The sequence below is a fragment of the Theropithecus gelada genome, chromosome 6, assembly GCF_003255815.1.
Source record: "Theropithecus gelada isolate Dixy chromosome 6, Tgel_1.0, whole genome shotgun sequence".
Classification (NCBI taxonomy): Eukaryota; Metazoa; Chordata; class Mammalia; order Primates; family Cercopithecidae; genus Theropithecus; species Theropithecus gelada.
Window position 1 is genome coordinate 45,791,061 of NC_037673.1, and position 17,647 is coordinate 45,808,707.

Genomic DNA, 17,647 nt, shown 5'->3' on the forward strand with positions numbered 1-17,647 from the left:
GGGTACACATGTTTTGAAAACTACCATAAAGTACCTTCTCTTAAATGCAAGGTCCTCTTCCCAGTCCTCTTAATACTAAGATTCACACTGGGATAGATATTTTGTAAAAGATAGGTATTTAGAAACTTTGCAAAAAAGTTTCATTGGCCAGGTCTGCTACTTGGTCTAATGCCTTGATGTCTCACAAGGACAGATTTATTATCCATGGAGGGAGGGAAGGAAATATATTTTAAAAATACAGACAACTCAAACATAGGCAATTTGGAATGGAAATATGCTCACTTTCTTAACATAGTAAACCCTTGCAAAATGATCGTATTTGAGGGAAAGTTCAGCCTAAGTTATGAATAAAAAATGTTAGACTGTATCTAAAGGCATTTAGATGCCTTCCAATAAACTAGCAATTTATCCAATGAGAACATGAGATGTGTGGGTGGTGCATTGTTTTAGTTACTCATGAAAATGGTTTATTAAATTAAGCTAATGAAATAGAAATTTAAAACCTATGAAAGTATTAAGTTGTGTACCAATCCAAGCAAAAGTAAACATGTTTTGTCTATTTCCCCCTTCTCCTGAAACTGTATTTTTTATTGTGTGTTAACCTTTTGTCAATATTAAAAATCTTATATTGCTTCACATACTCTTCTTTGTGGAATTTTACAACTATAGCTGCTCACCTCTCCTACTTGAAACTCTCTCAAATTTTTGATTTCTATGATTCTACATTATAATAATTCCTCACTCATATTTCTGTATTAGCATAAACTCATTTTTCTCAATTCTTATCTGACTCCTACACATTAACAATGCGGGCATTCTACATGACTCAATTCTACTTAACTTCTTCCTTCTATTCACTCTCTCCCTTCATGTTCACCAACTTGCACATGTTTAACTAATATGTTAATGTAAATGGTTCTCAAATCGATCACTGGCTTTAACCTCTATGATGAAGTTAGGCATTGTATAGTTAGTGGCTTCCAAATTTCCCGATAGAACAGTCATCCCACTAGACTTAAATTTAGACTAATTAATCTTTTAGTCTCAAAATAATTCACCTGATATTTTTATTTCTGTTCATTATAGTATAGCTTTTTTTCTTTCATCCATCCACTATGCATAAAACTTCAGAATTGTCCCTGACTCCTCTCTCTGCCCAGCTCTGGCATTTGATTACCTGCCCAGCTCTATATCTCCCCTAATACAAGTTTTCAAATTCAGATTTTCATTTTGTTCCATTGTCATCATCCTGGATGGAGTTCTTATATCATTATGTTTTGTAATTTTCCAGTTTCTATCTGCCCTAGTAAATTGCCTCCTATTTATATCCACTAGAATTTCCTATTGCTTACAAAATGAAATGTAACCATTAAAATCCTCTTAAGTATGTCCCAATTCGGTATCTTGCATTTTTTCACATACAAAGTCCCAAGCTAAATTTAAAAGACCCTTTTTCAGAGTTATCATCTTTGCCATCCCTCACCCCAAAATGACAACTGGGATTTCCTTTTCCTAAACCCAAACTCAACCTCTACATTGCCTGATATTACTTCAACAGTCGAATAAATTCCAGTTCCTTCACAGAACTCCCTTTCACCTGATCTCCATCCCAGTTGGAGTTGATCTCCTCTTGTCCCAAATGCCTATCCTAATTTCTCTACGTGATTTTCAGCATCTGAGCACATCTACTACTGAACAATGAATACTCTGCCATAATATGATGTCAACAATAATTTGATAAAGACTGCTTAATAAATAGTCTCCAAAAAATACTGCTTTAGCCCTTATTTCTAGCCAAATTAAATGCCAATCATCTTTAAATTGCCTAGCAAATGGTATACATACTGCTGATTTCCCAATGATCAAATTCTAAATTAGTATCTGTGTTAATGTGGGTTTATAAAAGCATTACACAATTCCAGTTAAAAATAAATATGATCATTTGTTCTTCTGGATGATTTCAAAATTAATCAGGTATAAGCCTTTATTTCTCCTCAAATGGTAGAATTATGATGCATGTTTTTAAACTGTTTTAATCTTCTTGCTTTAGACAACAGGAACAAAGATATCATTCAACAGGACTTACATTGTATCACTCAAAATCATTTCAAATGAAGGCCACAAGTTTCACTTTGCAGAATCCAAACATCTGTTCCCCCCTAAATATAACCCATGAATTATATTTCTGTAAGTCTATATCTTTTATTAAAGGATACAGACTGGAACAGAACTCCCTGGGTATTAAGAACATCTATCCTGCAGCATTCTGTCTTTATAATGTCATGTAGATTTTCCATTTAAAAAAATCCTTAATTTAAATTATTTAGAAATAATGTATAAAATAGCTCCCGGTGTTTAAATTTAGACCTCTTCAAGAAGTTTAATCTAAAACTACTCCTTAATTTCTAAGTATTTTCATTTGATGGACAATTGAGTGGTTTTTAAATTTCATTTCCTGCTTCTAAGTCTTAACAATTTATTCCTCTAAGGAAAGCAAAAATACTGTCAGTGGTCATGTCATTCTCAACAAAAATGTATTCAAGTACCATTCACTCTTGTATACAATTCAGTAAACTGAGGTCTATGTTTTAGCTGTTTCTAAAGAAGGACAAAAATAATATTGACAGTTGGTTATCTTACTGATAAGACAGTCCCATGACATACATATTGAAGATATTTTATTTTGAATGTCTTCATTCAAAAGTCACACAGTCAACTGAATGACTGTGACACACAGCTTTATATTTGCTGATATACTTTCATCCAACCACTGTGAAATTATGAAAAGAAAATAGTGATTGAATTATTTTCTGTCTAATTACATGGCTAAGTTAAAGTTTATTCAAGTTTGGAGTTTTAATTTCCGATGGATTCTTCCCTCATTGCTATTGTAATCCTCCCACTACATTGCATATTTTCAAACCATCCAGTTTATTTTTCCTCTTGCTGATAATATAAGTCACCTCCCTGTGTTTCTTGTTACTCTACAGATGTCAAAGAATCTTTATCCTCTTTATTAATATGTAAGCTGCCAATGCCATACATATCATTGGGATTATTTTTCCAGTTTGCAGGTGTGATGGACAGTACAAAATCAAACACGTAATTGTGCCCTTCAGTCTTTAAAATGTCCATGTTTTATGGAAGCTTTGGAATGTGTTAATGATCCTGATTTCTAGATATAATAATTTATATTACTGAATATTAAGGAGGCAGCATTAGGGAAATAAAGTATTAAATATTAAATAAAGTGTCAACTAATAAATAAAATATTTATTAGCTAATAGACACTTTAAAGACATGGTCTTGTTTGATACTCGAAGAACCAAAGAGGTATGCAACCTTATCTAAGTTTGAAAAGAGGAAAATCAAAACCATCTAATTAAGGGTATTTCTTAAATTCTTGTAAGCAGAAAATTATGCAAGTTGATTTTGAACCCAAGACCAATTGCTGTACTTGCACTCTTTCCAACATATTCAGATAAATAATTTAAGAATTTAAGAGAAGTCTTTTTAAAAATCATACACTTAGTAGAGAAGCAATGACAATACTTCCACCACCTATTCTTTTTTTTTGGGGGGGGGTATAAAAATTTATTATACATAAAGAATATTACCACTAACAAATGCAGACAGGCTAAGACATGGTACTGGGTGGAGGACAGCTAGCTCTTTGGAAAGTGAAAGGTTTGGGTGGCGTGGACCTCATGCCACACTGATTGGTCAGTAGACGGGGGCACATGCCAAACACTGCAGGGCATCAGGGCATCAGATGCCACTCTGTGTGCCGACAAGTGTTCCCTGTCTCATCTGGGCCTTCCAAGGGAGCACACCCAGAAGCGAGCAACTGAAGCAAAGGGACTTCCTAAGGTGCCCCTTCCAGGCTTGTCTCTGAAGTCACAGCAACACCATTTTAAGCAATATGTTTAATCGGATGATTTCCACAAACTATCCACGAAGTTTCTAACCATCACAATTCAGTGAAGTACAAAACACTGAGTTACAGGCTGTGGGAAGAGAAGGCAGCACGAATGGTGGCACCTTCCAGTCCTGGTTGTTCTAGGGGCAGGGAGAGGGGAAGGTCTTTTTTTAAACCAAGCCCCTCATTTCAATGTACAAAAGAATTACTCTCATCAATATTAAATTGTATTGAAAACAAAATGGACTAAAAAGCAAATTCTACTCTATGTTGGGGTGGAAGTGGGAGGAAAGAATGAGTCCTTCGAAGCAGGAAGGGAGATAGCAGGGGGAAGGTTCTGTGCCTGTGACCTGGGTGGTCACTCACGCTGCTCCATTTTTACTTTTGGTGGTCTCAGGAAGGTCCGATTTTTCTTCTCTTTCTTCCCCTTTGTATTGGCTTGGAAGTTTCGCCAGCTGTCCATACGACCATCTCGACTTTCCTCAAAGTTTTTCTGCCACTCTCTTTCCCATTTGGCTTTTTCTTGAGCTTCAATCTCTTCTTCCCTTTGTCGTTTCCTTTCATGCATCTCTTTGGCTTCTCTCTCTTTCCTTTTAATTTCCAGCTCAGCAAAGAGTTTCATTGTCTGTTTATATACAGCTTGTTTGAACAGTTCAGGATCATCCTCCTCTACAATTGTAGGTTTTCCTTCCTTCTTTAACTGTTTTTTTTGGCTCTTTCACAGTGTGTTCCACGTATTCTTTTCCTGCCTGAATTATATCCAGGGCCCTCTTCTTCTGCTCCTGATCCAATAGCAACTTGTAAGCTTTGTCCACAGCTTCAAAAGCCTTTTGTGCTCTGTCAGCATCATCTTGATTTTTGTCAGGATGCACCAAGATGGATAACTGCCGAAACCTCTTTTTTATTTCCTCATCTGTAACTTCAGGATCAATCTGAAGAACCTCAAATGGGTTCAAATTGAAGTAAGAGGAACCAGGACGGGTCAGTATTTCAATCTGATTTTTCGATGTTAGAACCGAGTCTCTTTTCTCTATTTGTTTCACCTCACTGTAGAAGGTCATAAAGGCTTCCTCCGTGCTGCCTCCGCTGCCCGAAGTCCCGCTCTCTCCTGAAGCTGCCATTTCCTCGGCCCAACCACCACGTGACCCACCACCTATTCTTAGTCACCTATCTGAGCAGGTAGTTTACGTAACTGTTTTCACAAGAGAAGGGGAATGGGCTACGATGCTATAGGTACAGCTCAATGTCTGGCCTTTGGTCTCTATGTCTTTCGATATAGAAGCCACTGAGAGTTTACCTACATTCCCAGAGGCTCAAAGTGATAGCTCCCCTGTCCTTATGCCCATATAGTAGCACACAACTTCTAAACAGAGGAGTTAGGAGATCACCTGTTTCAAAAGGGATTTCTGAATTATTTCTGCCTTAGCCCACAAAGATATCTCACCAGTGCATTGAGCAAAGTCAGTTCAGATGCTCTAAATACAAAAAACACTTGGGAAGCAAGAGTCAAATATAGTATCAAATACTCTCTCCAAATAGTTACATTATAATAATTTCAAAAAATATGTACACAGCAGGTATTGTTCTAAGTACTGTGAGAAATGCATACACATACTATATGCAAATACTTCCCTCAAGGACCCCCCCAAAAAATGAAGACCTAATATGCCTAATATGAAGCAGTTAAATATGACTAAAAAAGAATTTAAGACATGTTCATAAATTGCACACCATAGGTACTCTGGGTTTCCAAAAATCAATTGGTCATCTTTTAAGTAAGTTCTGGTATTAAAGAAATTTAAAGACAGCACTTGCTACGGAGTTCCTGGGGTTGCATATTTATCATAGCACAAATATTAATTTGTCAACAAATATGTGCTGCTTCCTAGGCTTGGCACTATTCCTCCAAAGAGAACTAGATACAGACTAATCCTCAAGAAAACAAGAACAAATCCATAATGTCTTATAAAATAGTACAAGTTCTAGGTTAGGCTTTATAAAGAACAGTCCTAAAAGACACAAAGGAGAACGGTCAAGTCTTCTGTGTACATGACAACGCCACAAACATTCATCAAGCCGTAAACATAGTGCTAGTCCGCAGGTTGCCAGGAAGAATATCAAGAGAACTAGAAACAAGGTAGAGATAAAGGGATTAAATTGCATGAAAAGTTAAAAGGTCTAGTGGCATATTTACTTTTTCAGCTAATGCTTTAGATGTTATAATATAAAATAAATCCAAGGGTATCCCAAATGTTTGCTCCTAATATATTTTCAAGTCTTTGTTTTCCAAATTAAAATGTAGGCTCATGATCAAAGATAGCCAAGAATGTGATCAAATAAAATCTCAATTTAAAAAGTGTTAAGTTCTGTTTATGATTATAAATTTCATAATATCTTTTTCCTTCAAAATGATTTTCTAAAATAATCAAATCTACTTATTTTAACAACAAATTTTTGAAGTTAAATACTATTCATTTCTACATATTTAGTGTCCTACAGGGATAAATAAGAATGCCATTAATGACAATAAGTATATGTTCTTTTCCCTAAAACGGTATGTTTAAAGATGCTATTTGATATTATACTGCATTGAGGTTTTCACCCACTGACAGCTGTGTATTATCTCATGGAGCAGAATGGGTGATGTGACAAGGAAGAAAATGATTCTAACAGGAGCATATGTTTCCAGGTCTGTCACAAATATCGAGGGTGTGTGGGCAGAGCAACATTTGCTATGGAATATTAAAGGAGTAAAGACTGAGTTTCTTTAATTCTCTGAGCAATTCACACCAATCCTACAGCATACTTTAAGCAGAACTGTCAGAATAGTGAGAAATTTTCTATCACTTACAAATGAATCAAATGAATATCCACTCCAATTCACTACATTACCCACAAAGAACTCATGTATGTATGTTTCTGCATAGGTATAACAAGAAATGTTTTTGTCCTATCTTCTTTCATCCTTTCCTTCATCATTTAGTGGTACTTATTAAATCTTTTTTGCGTCAATAGAAAATACACATATAGATGATATGATGTTGCTCAATAGATAACAGAATCCCATTAGTAGGTAGAAGTTGCACTTGCTTTTTTATGTAGGCCAGTAACTGAGAGGAAATTTTTAAATTATTTATACATTTACTAAGTTCTTGAAAAAGTTTTTGTAATTTGCACATTTTGGTTCACTTTTTGAAGGTATGGTTTCTACCTTTGGGTAATTTAAGTGACAGGCTGTGTATCTGGTTTCTTCAACAGCTTAGAAAGCAAACAAGAAAAATAGAAAACTTGTGAAGAAATAAAATCTCAGACATTTTTTGCTACCAGAGAGATAATTGGGAAAAAAAAGTAAAGACTCAAGAACTGATTTTATATATGCATCAAAAATAGCAATTCTTAAAATAATAATTTTGTTGTGTTTGCAGATTACTAACTCAAAAGTGATTATTTCAAAACCCATATGATGTCACATAAAAACAGAAAAGATTAAAAGAGAAATATCAACCTATAGAATATGTTTATGAGAATTAAACTGTGTCAAAACTCTTGGCAATTTAAAATTGATGTAAATGTCTTAATTTACATTTCTACCCAATCTCTCTAATTTCTCTGACCTTTTCTCTCACAAATCCCCAACCTGATCAAGGAGGTTTAGACAGGCTAGCGTATTTACTCAGCCGTCACACCTCTTTTTTAAAATGTATTCTGCAGAACCGCTACCTGTAAGTACTCGCAATACTCTCCCCTCAACTTCTCTTCCTGACATTCTGTATGCCCAGCTGAGCTTACCAACTCTTCCAGCATAATCCCATGGTCTCTGAGCCACAGTCATTGTACTCTTTCCGCTGAACTTGTGTAGCCTATGAATCTTAGAATGTGTTAAATCTAATCCCAGGATAAGCAGTGGTGCCTCTAAAATATCTATTTAGGTGAAAATGAGGGGGTGACAAACCGGGAATATAAAAATATAGTTTAGGAGGATTTGAAGTAAAACTGTTTCCTTAGCTAGCATGCTGTTTTTGCTTAGAGTTTAAATTACTAGTGAATAAAACATAACAATGTGTCCTAAAGATATTTATTCATACTTCATATAAGATTACAAAAACATTTGTGTGGGCATAAATTCTCATAAGCCACCCCTTGATACTTCTATATTAGGCAACAACCATGTCATTCTTCTGTTACACATAAAGAAAGGCCACAACCACAATATGTACATAATAAACCCAAATAAGCAATCATAGACTGAATGAAGAAATTACTCTCAGAGTTGGTCAGGTAGCCTAGTAATACATTCCCTGAATCATGTCTTTTCCTTCATGTACATAAAATATTTTTTATTTTTGTATGTATGTGGACAATTGTTTTTAAAGGTCTATTTCTCCAACTACACTAAATGTAAAACGGCCAGGGATCACATCTATCTCTACTTTCCATTATATCACCATTGTCTATCTAACACAGTGTCTGCAACTACAGTGAACTCCCTAAATATCTATTGAATAAATGAGTGGATAAATACCACAGCTTTAATAAATAAAGACACTGCATCGTAGTCTCAGTCTATATGTGTCTGTTCCTTGAATATTTTATTGTTTGGAGCACCTCGGTATCATGAAAATGCAGACAAATTGGAAAAGAAAAAATGGGGAAGGGTGGGAATGGTTAAGGAAATGGAAAGCCTAATGTGTAAGAGAAGATTTATAAAGGTAAATATCTAAAACTTGGCTAGATTACAGCTATGAAAAAACATGACATATTCCACACATCCTTGAAGGTAAAGTGAGGACTTAGTTTGATCAGAATAGTAAGAGTAAAAGGAAGAGCCATGGAAGTCAGGCTGGTCTCACTCGTCCTACAAACCTCAGCTGCTTTCAAGAAATAAGCCACATAGGGACATAGTAAGAATTCTTGTGGACATACTTTCAACCATCAGGAGCCCCTGAGGTCACCTAGTGGCTTCTCATGAGATCAGAGTTCAAGGGTTATTCTCTGGCCTATAACCTCTCTCCAGAGACCCATGCCGGTCCTGGTAGGTAGAAGTTCCCAGTCTCATAATTGTTTGCTGCAAAAAAAAATATCCAAGGGAAATCTATTAGTTTCCTATACTATTCATTCTTTGAGGAAAAAATTATATATCAGACTTAAAAAAAAAAACTAAAGGTACTTAAGACTTACAACCCCCATCACACTGAAAACTGTAATTCCAAGAAGTTCCAAGAAAAGTAAAGAGTTGAAACGTTTTAAGTACTAGTACAGTGTCAGATGTACTATAGGTTTAGGAAAAAATTAGCAGTGGCTGATGACATTAACAAATTTACACTGAATTTTAAAACATGCATTGAAAGAAAATCATGACTAGGCTCAATATAAATATCTGCAAGTTATAAACTCAAACATCCTAGAATACTCGGAATTAAAACTTGATGAAATCTTAGGAATAAATACAACTAACATTAGTATGGTGATTAAGCTTTACAGCTCTCTTATTATGTTTCAACTTGGTTGTCAAGCTACTACAACAATATAGGAGTTTTTCAGACAATAGCCATGTTCTCAATTGCTATAAAACAACTTAGTATTCGGTGGGGGGCGGAGCAAGATGATCGAATAGGAACAGCTCCAGTCTCCAAATCCCAGCGCCAGTGACACAGCGCGAGCGAGAGACCGGTGATTTCTGCATTCTCAACTGAGGTACTGGGTTCATCTCACTAGGGAGTGCGGGACAATCGGTGCTGGTCAGCTGCTGCAGCCCGACCAGCAAGAGGTGAAGCAGGACGAGGCATCCCCTCACCTGGGAAGCGCAAGGGGGAAGGGAATCCCTATTCCTAGCCAGGGGAACTGAGACACACAACACCTGAAAAATCGGACAACTCCCACCCCAATACTGCGCTTTAAGCAAACAGGCACACCAGGAGATTATATACCACACCTGGCAGGGAGGGTGCCATGCCGACGGAGCCTCCCTCATTGCTAGCACAGCAGTCTGCGATCTAACCACAAGGCAGCAGGGAGGCTGGGGGAGGGTTGCCCGCCATTGCTGAGGCTTAAGTAGGTAAACAAAGACGCTGGGAAGCTCGAACTGGGTGAAGCTCACAGCAGCTCAAGGAAACCTGCCTGTCTCTGTAGACTCCACCTCTGGGGACAAGGCATAGCTAAACAACAACAAAAGCAGCAGAAACCTCTGCAGACGCAAACGACTCTGTCTGACAGCTTTGAAGAGAGCAGTGGATCTCCCAACACAGAGGTTGGGATCTGAGAACGGACAGACTGCCTGCTCAAGTGGGTCCCTGACCCCTGAGTAGCCTAAATGGGAGACATCCCCCACTAGGGGCAGTCTGACACCCCACACCTCACAGAGTGGAGTACACCCCTGAGAGGAAGCCTCCAAAGCAAGAATCAGACAGGTACACTCGCTGTTCAGCAATATTCTATCTTCTGCAGCCTCTGCTGCTGACACCCAGGCAAACAGGGTCTGGAGTGGACCTCAAGCAATCTCCACCAGACCTACAGCTGAGGGTCCTGACTGTTAGAAGGAAAACTATTGCCAGGCGTGGTGGCTCACGCCTGTAATCCCAGCACTTTGGGAGGCCGAGGCGGACGGATCACAAGGTCAGGAGATCGAGACCATGGTGAAACCCCGTCTCTACTAAAAATAGAAAAAATTAGCCGGGCGCAGTGGCGGGCGCCTATAGTCCCAGCTACTCGGGAGGCTGAGGCAGGAGAATGGCGTGAACCCAGGGGGCGGAGCTTGCAGTGAGCCGAGATTGCACCACTGCACTCCAGCCTGGGTGACAGAGCAAGACTCCATCTCAAAAACAAAAACAAACAAACAAAAAAAACAACAACAAAAAAAAGAAAACTATCAAACAGGAAGGACACCTACAAAAAAAACCCATCAGTACGTCACCATCATCAAAGACAAGAGGCATATAAAACCACAAAGATGGGAAAAAGCAGGGTAAAAAACCTGGAAATTCAAAAAATAAGAGCGCATCTCCCTCGGCAAAGGAGCACAGCTCATCGCCAGCAACGGATCAAAGCTGGACGGAGAATGACTTTGATGAGATGAGAGAAGAAGGCTTCAGTCCATCAAATTTCTCAGAGCTAAAGGAGGAATTACATACCCAGCACAAAGAAACTAAAAATCTTGAAAAAAAAGTGGAAGAATTGATAGCTAGAGTACTTAATGCAGAGAAGGTCATAAATGAACTGAAAGAATGAAAACCATGACACGAGAAATACGTGACAAATACACAAGCTTCAGTAACCGACTCGATCAACTGGAAGAAAGAGTATCAGCGATTGAGGATCAAATGAATGAAATGAAGCGAGAAGAGAAACCAAAAGAAAAAAGAAGAAAAAGAAATGAACAAAGCCTGCAAGAAGTATGAGATTATGTAAAAAGATCAAATCTACGTCTGATTGGGGTGCCTGAAAGTGAGGGGGAAAATGGAACCAAGTTCGAAAACACTCTTCAGGATATCATCCAGGAGAACTTCCCCAACCTAGTAGGGCAGGTCAACATTCAAATCCAGGAAATACAGAGAACGTCACAAAGATACTCCTCGAGAAGAGCAACTCCAAGACACATAATTGCCAGATTCACCAAAGTTGAAATGAAGGAAAAAATCTTATGGGCAGCCAGAGAGAAAGGTCGGGTTACCCACAAAGGGAAGCCCATCAGACTAACAGCAGATCTCTCGGCAGAAACTCTACAAGCCAGAAGAGAGTGGGGGCCAATATTCAATATTCTTAAAGAAAAGAATTTTAAACCCAGAATTTCATATCCAGCCAAACTAAGTTTCATAAGTGAAGGAGAAATAAAATCCTTTACAGATAAGCAAATGCTTAGAGATTTTGTCACCACTAGGGCTGCCTTACAAGAGACCCTGAAGGAAGCACTAAACATGGAAAGGAACAACCACTATCAGCCATTGCAAAAACATGCCAAAATGTAAAGACCATCGAGGCTAGGAAGAAACTGCATCAACTAACGAGCAAAATAACCAGTTAATATCATAATGGCAGGATCAAGTTCACACATAACAATCTTAACCTTAAATGTAACTGGACTAAATGCTCCAATTAAAACACACAGACTGGCAAACTGGATAAAGAGTCAAGACCCATCAGTCTGCTGTATTCAGGAGACCCATCTCACATGCAGAGACACACATAGGCTCAAAATAAAGGGATGGAGGAAGATTAACCAAGCAAATGGAGAACAAAAAAAAAGCAGGGGTTGCAATCCTAGTCTCTGATAAAACAGACTTTAAACCATCAAAGATCAAAAGAGACAAAGGAGGCCATTACATAATGGTAAAGGGATCAATTCAACAGGAAGAGCTAACTATCCTAAATATATATGCACTCAGTGCAGGAGCACCCAGATTCATAAAGCAAGTCCTTAGAGACTTACAAAGAGACTTAGACTCCCATACAATAATAATGGGAGACTTCAACACGCCACTGTCAATATTAGACAGATCAACGAGACAGAAAGTTAACAAGGATATCTAGGAATTGAACTCATCTCTGCACCAAGCAGACCTAATAGACATCTATAGAACTCTCCACCCCAAATCAACAAAATATACATTCTTCTCAGCACCACATCACACTTATTCCAAAATTGACCACATAATTGGAAGTAAAGCACTCCTCAGCAAATGTACAAGAACAGAAATTATAACAAACTGTCTCTCAGACCACAGTGCAATCAAACTAGAACTCAGGACTAAGAAACTCAATCAAAACTGCTCAACTACATGGAAACTGAACAACCTGCTCCTGAATGACTTCTAGGTACATAACGAAATGAAGGCAGAAATAAAGATGTTCTTTGAAACCAATGAGAACAAAGACACAACATACCAGAATCTCTGGGACACATTTAAAGCAGTCTGTAGAGGGAAATTTATAGCACTAAATGCCCACAAGAGAAAGCAGGAAAAATCTAAAAATGGCACCCTAACATCACAATTAAAAGAACTAGAGAAGCAAGAGCAAACACATTCAAAAGCTAGCAGGAGGCAAGAAATAACTAAGATGAGAGCAGAACTGAAGGAGATACAGACACAAAAAACCCTCCAAAAAATCAATGAATCCAGGAGTTGGTTTTTTGAAAAGATCAACAAAATTGACAGACCGCTAGCAAGACTAATAAAGAAGAAAAGAGAGAAGAATCAAATAGATGCAATAAAAAATGATAAAGGGGATATCACCACCGACCCCACAGAAATACAAACTACCATCAGAGAATACTATAAACACCTCTATGCAAATAAACTAGAAAATCTAGAGGAAATGGATAATTTCCTGGACACTTACACTCTTCCAAGACTAAAACAGGAAGAAGTTGAATCCCTGAATAGACCAATAACAGGCTCTGAAATTGAGAAAATAATTAATAGCCTACCAACCAAAAAAAGTCCAGGACCAGATGGATTCACAGCTGAATTCTACCAGTGGTACAAGGAGGAGCTGGTACCAGTCCTTCTGAAACTATTCCAATCAATAGAAAAAGACGGAATCCTCCCTAACTCATTTTAGGAGGCCAACATCATCCTGATACCAAAGCCTGGCAGAGACACAACAAAAAAAGAGAATTTTAGACCAATATCCCTGATGAACATCGATGCAAAAATCCTCAATAAAATACTGGCAAACCAGATTCAGCAGCACATCAAAAAGCTTATTCACCATGATCAAGTGGGCTTCATCCCTGGGATGCAAGGCTGGTTCAACATTCGCAAATCAATAAACATAATCCAGCATAGAAACAGAACCAAAGACAAGAACCACAGGATTATCTCAATAGATGCAGAAAAGGCTTTTGACAAAATTCAACAGCCCTTCATGCTAAAAACGCTCAATAAATTCGGTATTGATGGAACGTACCTGAAAATAATAAGAGCTATTTATGACAACCCACAGCCAATATCATACTGAATGGGCAAATGAGTCCTCAGAAATAATACCACATATCTACAGCCATCTGATCTTTGACAAACCTGAGAGAAACAAGAAATGGGGAAAGGATTCCCTATTTAATAAATGGTGCTGGGAAAATTGGCTAGCCATAAGTAGAAAGCTGAAACTGGATCTTTCCTTACTCCTTATACGAAAATTACTTCAAGATGGATTAGACACTTAAATGTTAGACCTAATACCATAAAAACCCTAGAGGAAAACCTAGGTAGTACCATTCAGGACATAGGCATGGGCAAAGACTTCATGTCTAAAACACCAAAAGCAACGGCAGCAAAAGCCAAAATTGAAATATGGGATCTAATTAAACTAAAGAGCTTCTGCACAGCAAAAGAAACTACCATCAGAGTGAACAGGCAACCTACAGAATGGGAGAAAATTGTTGCAATCTACTCATCTGACAAAGGGCTAATATCCAGAACCTACAAAGATCTCAAACAAATTTACAAGAAAAAAACAAACAACTCCATCACAAAGTGGGCAAAGGATATGAACAGACATTTCTCAAAAGAAGACATTCATACAGCCAACAGACACATTACAAATTGCTCATCATCACTGGCTGTTAGAGAAATGCAAATCAAAACCACAATGAGATACCATCTCACACCAGTTAGAATGGCGATCATTCAAAAGTCAGGAAACAACAGGTGCTGGAGAGGATGTGGAGAAATAGGAACACTTTTACACTGTTGGTGGGATTGTAAACTAGTTCAACCATTATGGAAAACAGTATGGCGATTCCTCAAGGATCTAGAACTAGATGTACCATATGACCCAGCCATCCCATTACTGGGTATATACCCAAAGCATTATAAATCATGCTGCTATAAAGACACATGCACACGTATGTTTATTGCGTCACTATTCACAATAGCAAAGACTTGGAATCAACCCAAATGTCCATCAGTGACAGACTGGATTAAGAAAATGTGGCACATATACACCATGGAATACTATGCAGCCATAAAAAAGGATGAGTTTGTGTCCTTTGTAGGGACATGGATGCAGCTGGAAACCATCATTCTTAGCAAACTATCACAAGAACAGAAAACCAAACACCGCATGTTCTCACTCATAGGTGGGAACTGAACAATGAGATCACTTGGACTTGGGAAGGGGAACATCACACACTGGGGCCTATCATGGGGAGGGGGCAGGGGGGAGGGGAGAGGGATTGCATTGGGAGTTATACCTGATGTAAATGACGAGTTGATAGGTGCTGACGAGTTGATGGGTACAGCACACCAACATGGCACAAGTATACATATGTAAAAAACCTGCACGTTATGCACATGTACCCTAGAACTTAAAGTATAATAATAATAAAAAATAAAAAATATAAAAACATACAAAAAATAATTTAGAAATTAAAAAATAAAAATAAAATAACAACTTAGTATTCATAAAGTATCCTCACAGTATTAATTTTCACTGCATTTTCTCACCAGTTCTATGAGACATATAAAAATGTTTTGTTCATTCTATGTTTATAGATGAAAAATCTAAAACAATTAAAATAGTATGTGACTTGGCCAAGATCACTTGACTTGTTAATGGAATCTAAGATTTGGAGGCAGATTTTCTGATAGCTAACCCAGGGCTCTTTCCTATGTAATGTCATGCATCATATTTATTTTGATTTTGCATTTTTATACCCCCCAAAATCAACATTTTTTATGCCACAGATACAGCACAATTTCCTTAGATGCCTATAAGTAGCTTAATGAAAAATAATCTGTATTGATTATCAAAATAGATACTGATATGGTTTGGCTCTGTGTTCCCACCTAAATCTCATCTCAAATTGTAATCCCCATGTGTGGAGGGAGGGATCCGGTGGTAGGTGATTGGATCATGGGGGCAGTTTCCCCTGTGCCATTCTCATGATAGGGAGTTCTCACAAGATCTGATGGTTTAAAAGTGTGGCACCTCCTCCCTCAATCTCTCTGTCCTGCCACCACGTAAGAAGTGCCTGGCTTCCTCTTCACCTTCCGCCATGATTGTAAGTTTCCTGAGGCCTCCCTAGCCATGTGGAATTGTGAGTCAATTAAATTTATTTTCTTCATAAATTACCCAGTCTCAGGTAGTATCTTTAAAGCAGTGTAAAAACGGACTGATGCAGTCACACATGCAAAATTGTATGTTTATCTCTAGCTCCATTACAGCTACATATTACTGAAAATGCATAAGCATCCTATGTGATACAATCATAATTTGGATTTAGACGACAGTCATTTCTAAATTCTGACCTTTATGCATATTAGAAGATAAGCAGGTGTTACATTTTGTGACAAGAACTTGATGTGATAAGCATGATGCTTGTTTTCTGCTTTGCTATTTTTCAAATTAATAGCTCTTTCCCTTAAAACAATTGTATAAAAGAAAAATTCTGCACTTAAGCCAAAATAGTAGTCCACTGTTATCTTGTTGTCAGTTGTATTCATGTTTATTATTGACCAAAGCAAATCCTTGGTGTTGGGGGAAAAACTGCTGAAGAACAGTACTATGGTATAGTTGAAAGAAAATTACAATGAATGTAGAAGGACTGAACTCATATTTAGTACACCTAGACCTTATAATCTTGAGAAAATTCCCCCTGCTCTGGGTCTCTATCTCATTCCTCATAGAAAGTGAACCCAGAAAACTTCCAATAGCTTTCTCGAATCTAAAATTTTAGTTTGTAGAAATTAACCATGTGTCAGAGCAAGAAATTGAGAAAGTTAGAGCAACTTTAAAGAAATTTAATATAAGAAACTAACTTGATGGGCAGATCACGAGGTCAGGAGATCGAGACCATCCTGGCTAACACAGTGAAACCCCGTCTCTACTAAAAAATACAAAAAAACTAGCCGGGCGAGGTGGCGGGCTCCTGCAGTCCCAGCTGCTCCAGAGGCTGAGGCAGGAGAATGGCCTAAACCCGGGAGGCGGAGCTTGCAGTGAGCTGTGATCCGGCCACTCCACTCCAGCCTGCGGGACAGAGCCAAACTCCGTCTCAAAAAAAAAAAAAAAAAGAAACTAACTTAGGGAAGGCAAAGAAGAGATGGAGTAGGGAGTCCTTGTGAGAGAAAAGTTAGTAAGATGTGGAATTGCCTGTACTTGAAGAGAGGAAGTTGAAGAAGTCAAATATAACTCTCAGGTCTTATGCCAGAGAAGTTAGGAAATGATAATGTGAACATTTTGAGAGTAGATGTGGGGGAGATCATAAGTTCAGTTTTGGAGAAAATGACTTTAACATGTTTCACATTCACATGGCAGAAAACAGTTGGAACTGTAATATTCTAAAACTCAGAAGTGATGCCAGGACCAAAGAAACAGCTTTAGGAATTGTATAGATTTGAGAACTGAACCTATAGAGGAACATGAGTCCTCCAAAGGGAAAATTATACTTAGAAAGAAGAAAAGATCCAAAATGGTGGTCACGGGCCAAGTTCACTCCAACAGGAAGATGGAGCAGCAAATGAGACTGATTTGATTTGAAAATTTATCTGAGGGAAATGTAGAGAACAAACTTTTAGACTGATCAGGTTATCATTATGAAAGCAATGGCAACGAGGTGGTACTGAAGAACAAATGGAAAACAGTGAATAACAGTTTGTGTGGAGATACATGATATTATAGACTATGTGTTAATGAAATGGAGCTGTTAACAAATGAAAGTCAAAGACAGGAAGGTCATAGAAAACATTTTAGAATAAGTGAAATTTGATTATTCTTTTATTTATTTAGATTAGT

General features: G+C 37.8%; 1 protein-coding gene and 1 pseudogene across 2 annotated transcripts in view; both read right to left on the reverse strand.

The window, feature by feature from the left end:
• Window positions 1-17,647, reverse strand: part of HCN1 (hyperpolarization activated cyclic nucleotide gated potassium channel 1) — a 440,621-nt gene that overhangs the window by 392,267 nt on the left and 30,707 nt on the right. The window lies entirely within an intron of this gene.
• Window positions 3,912-5,061, reverse strand: LOC112626255 (annotated as a pseudogene). The gene has a single exon (XR_003119847.1). The product of XR_003119847.1 is annotated as a dnaJ homolog subfamily C member 8 pseudogene (transcript).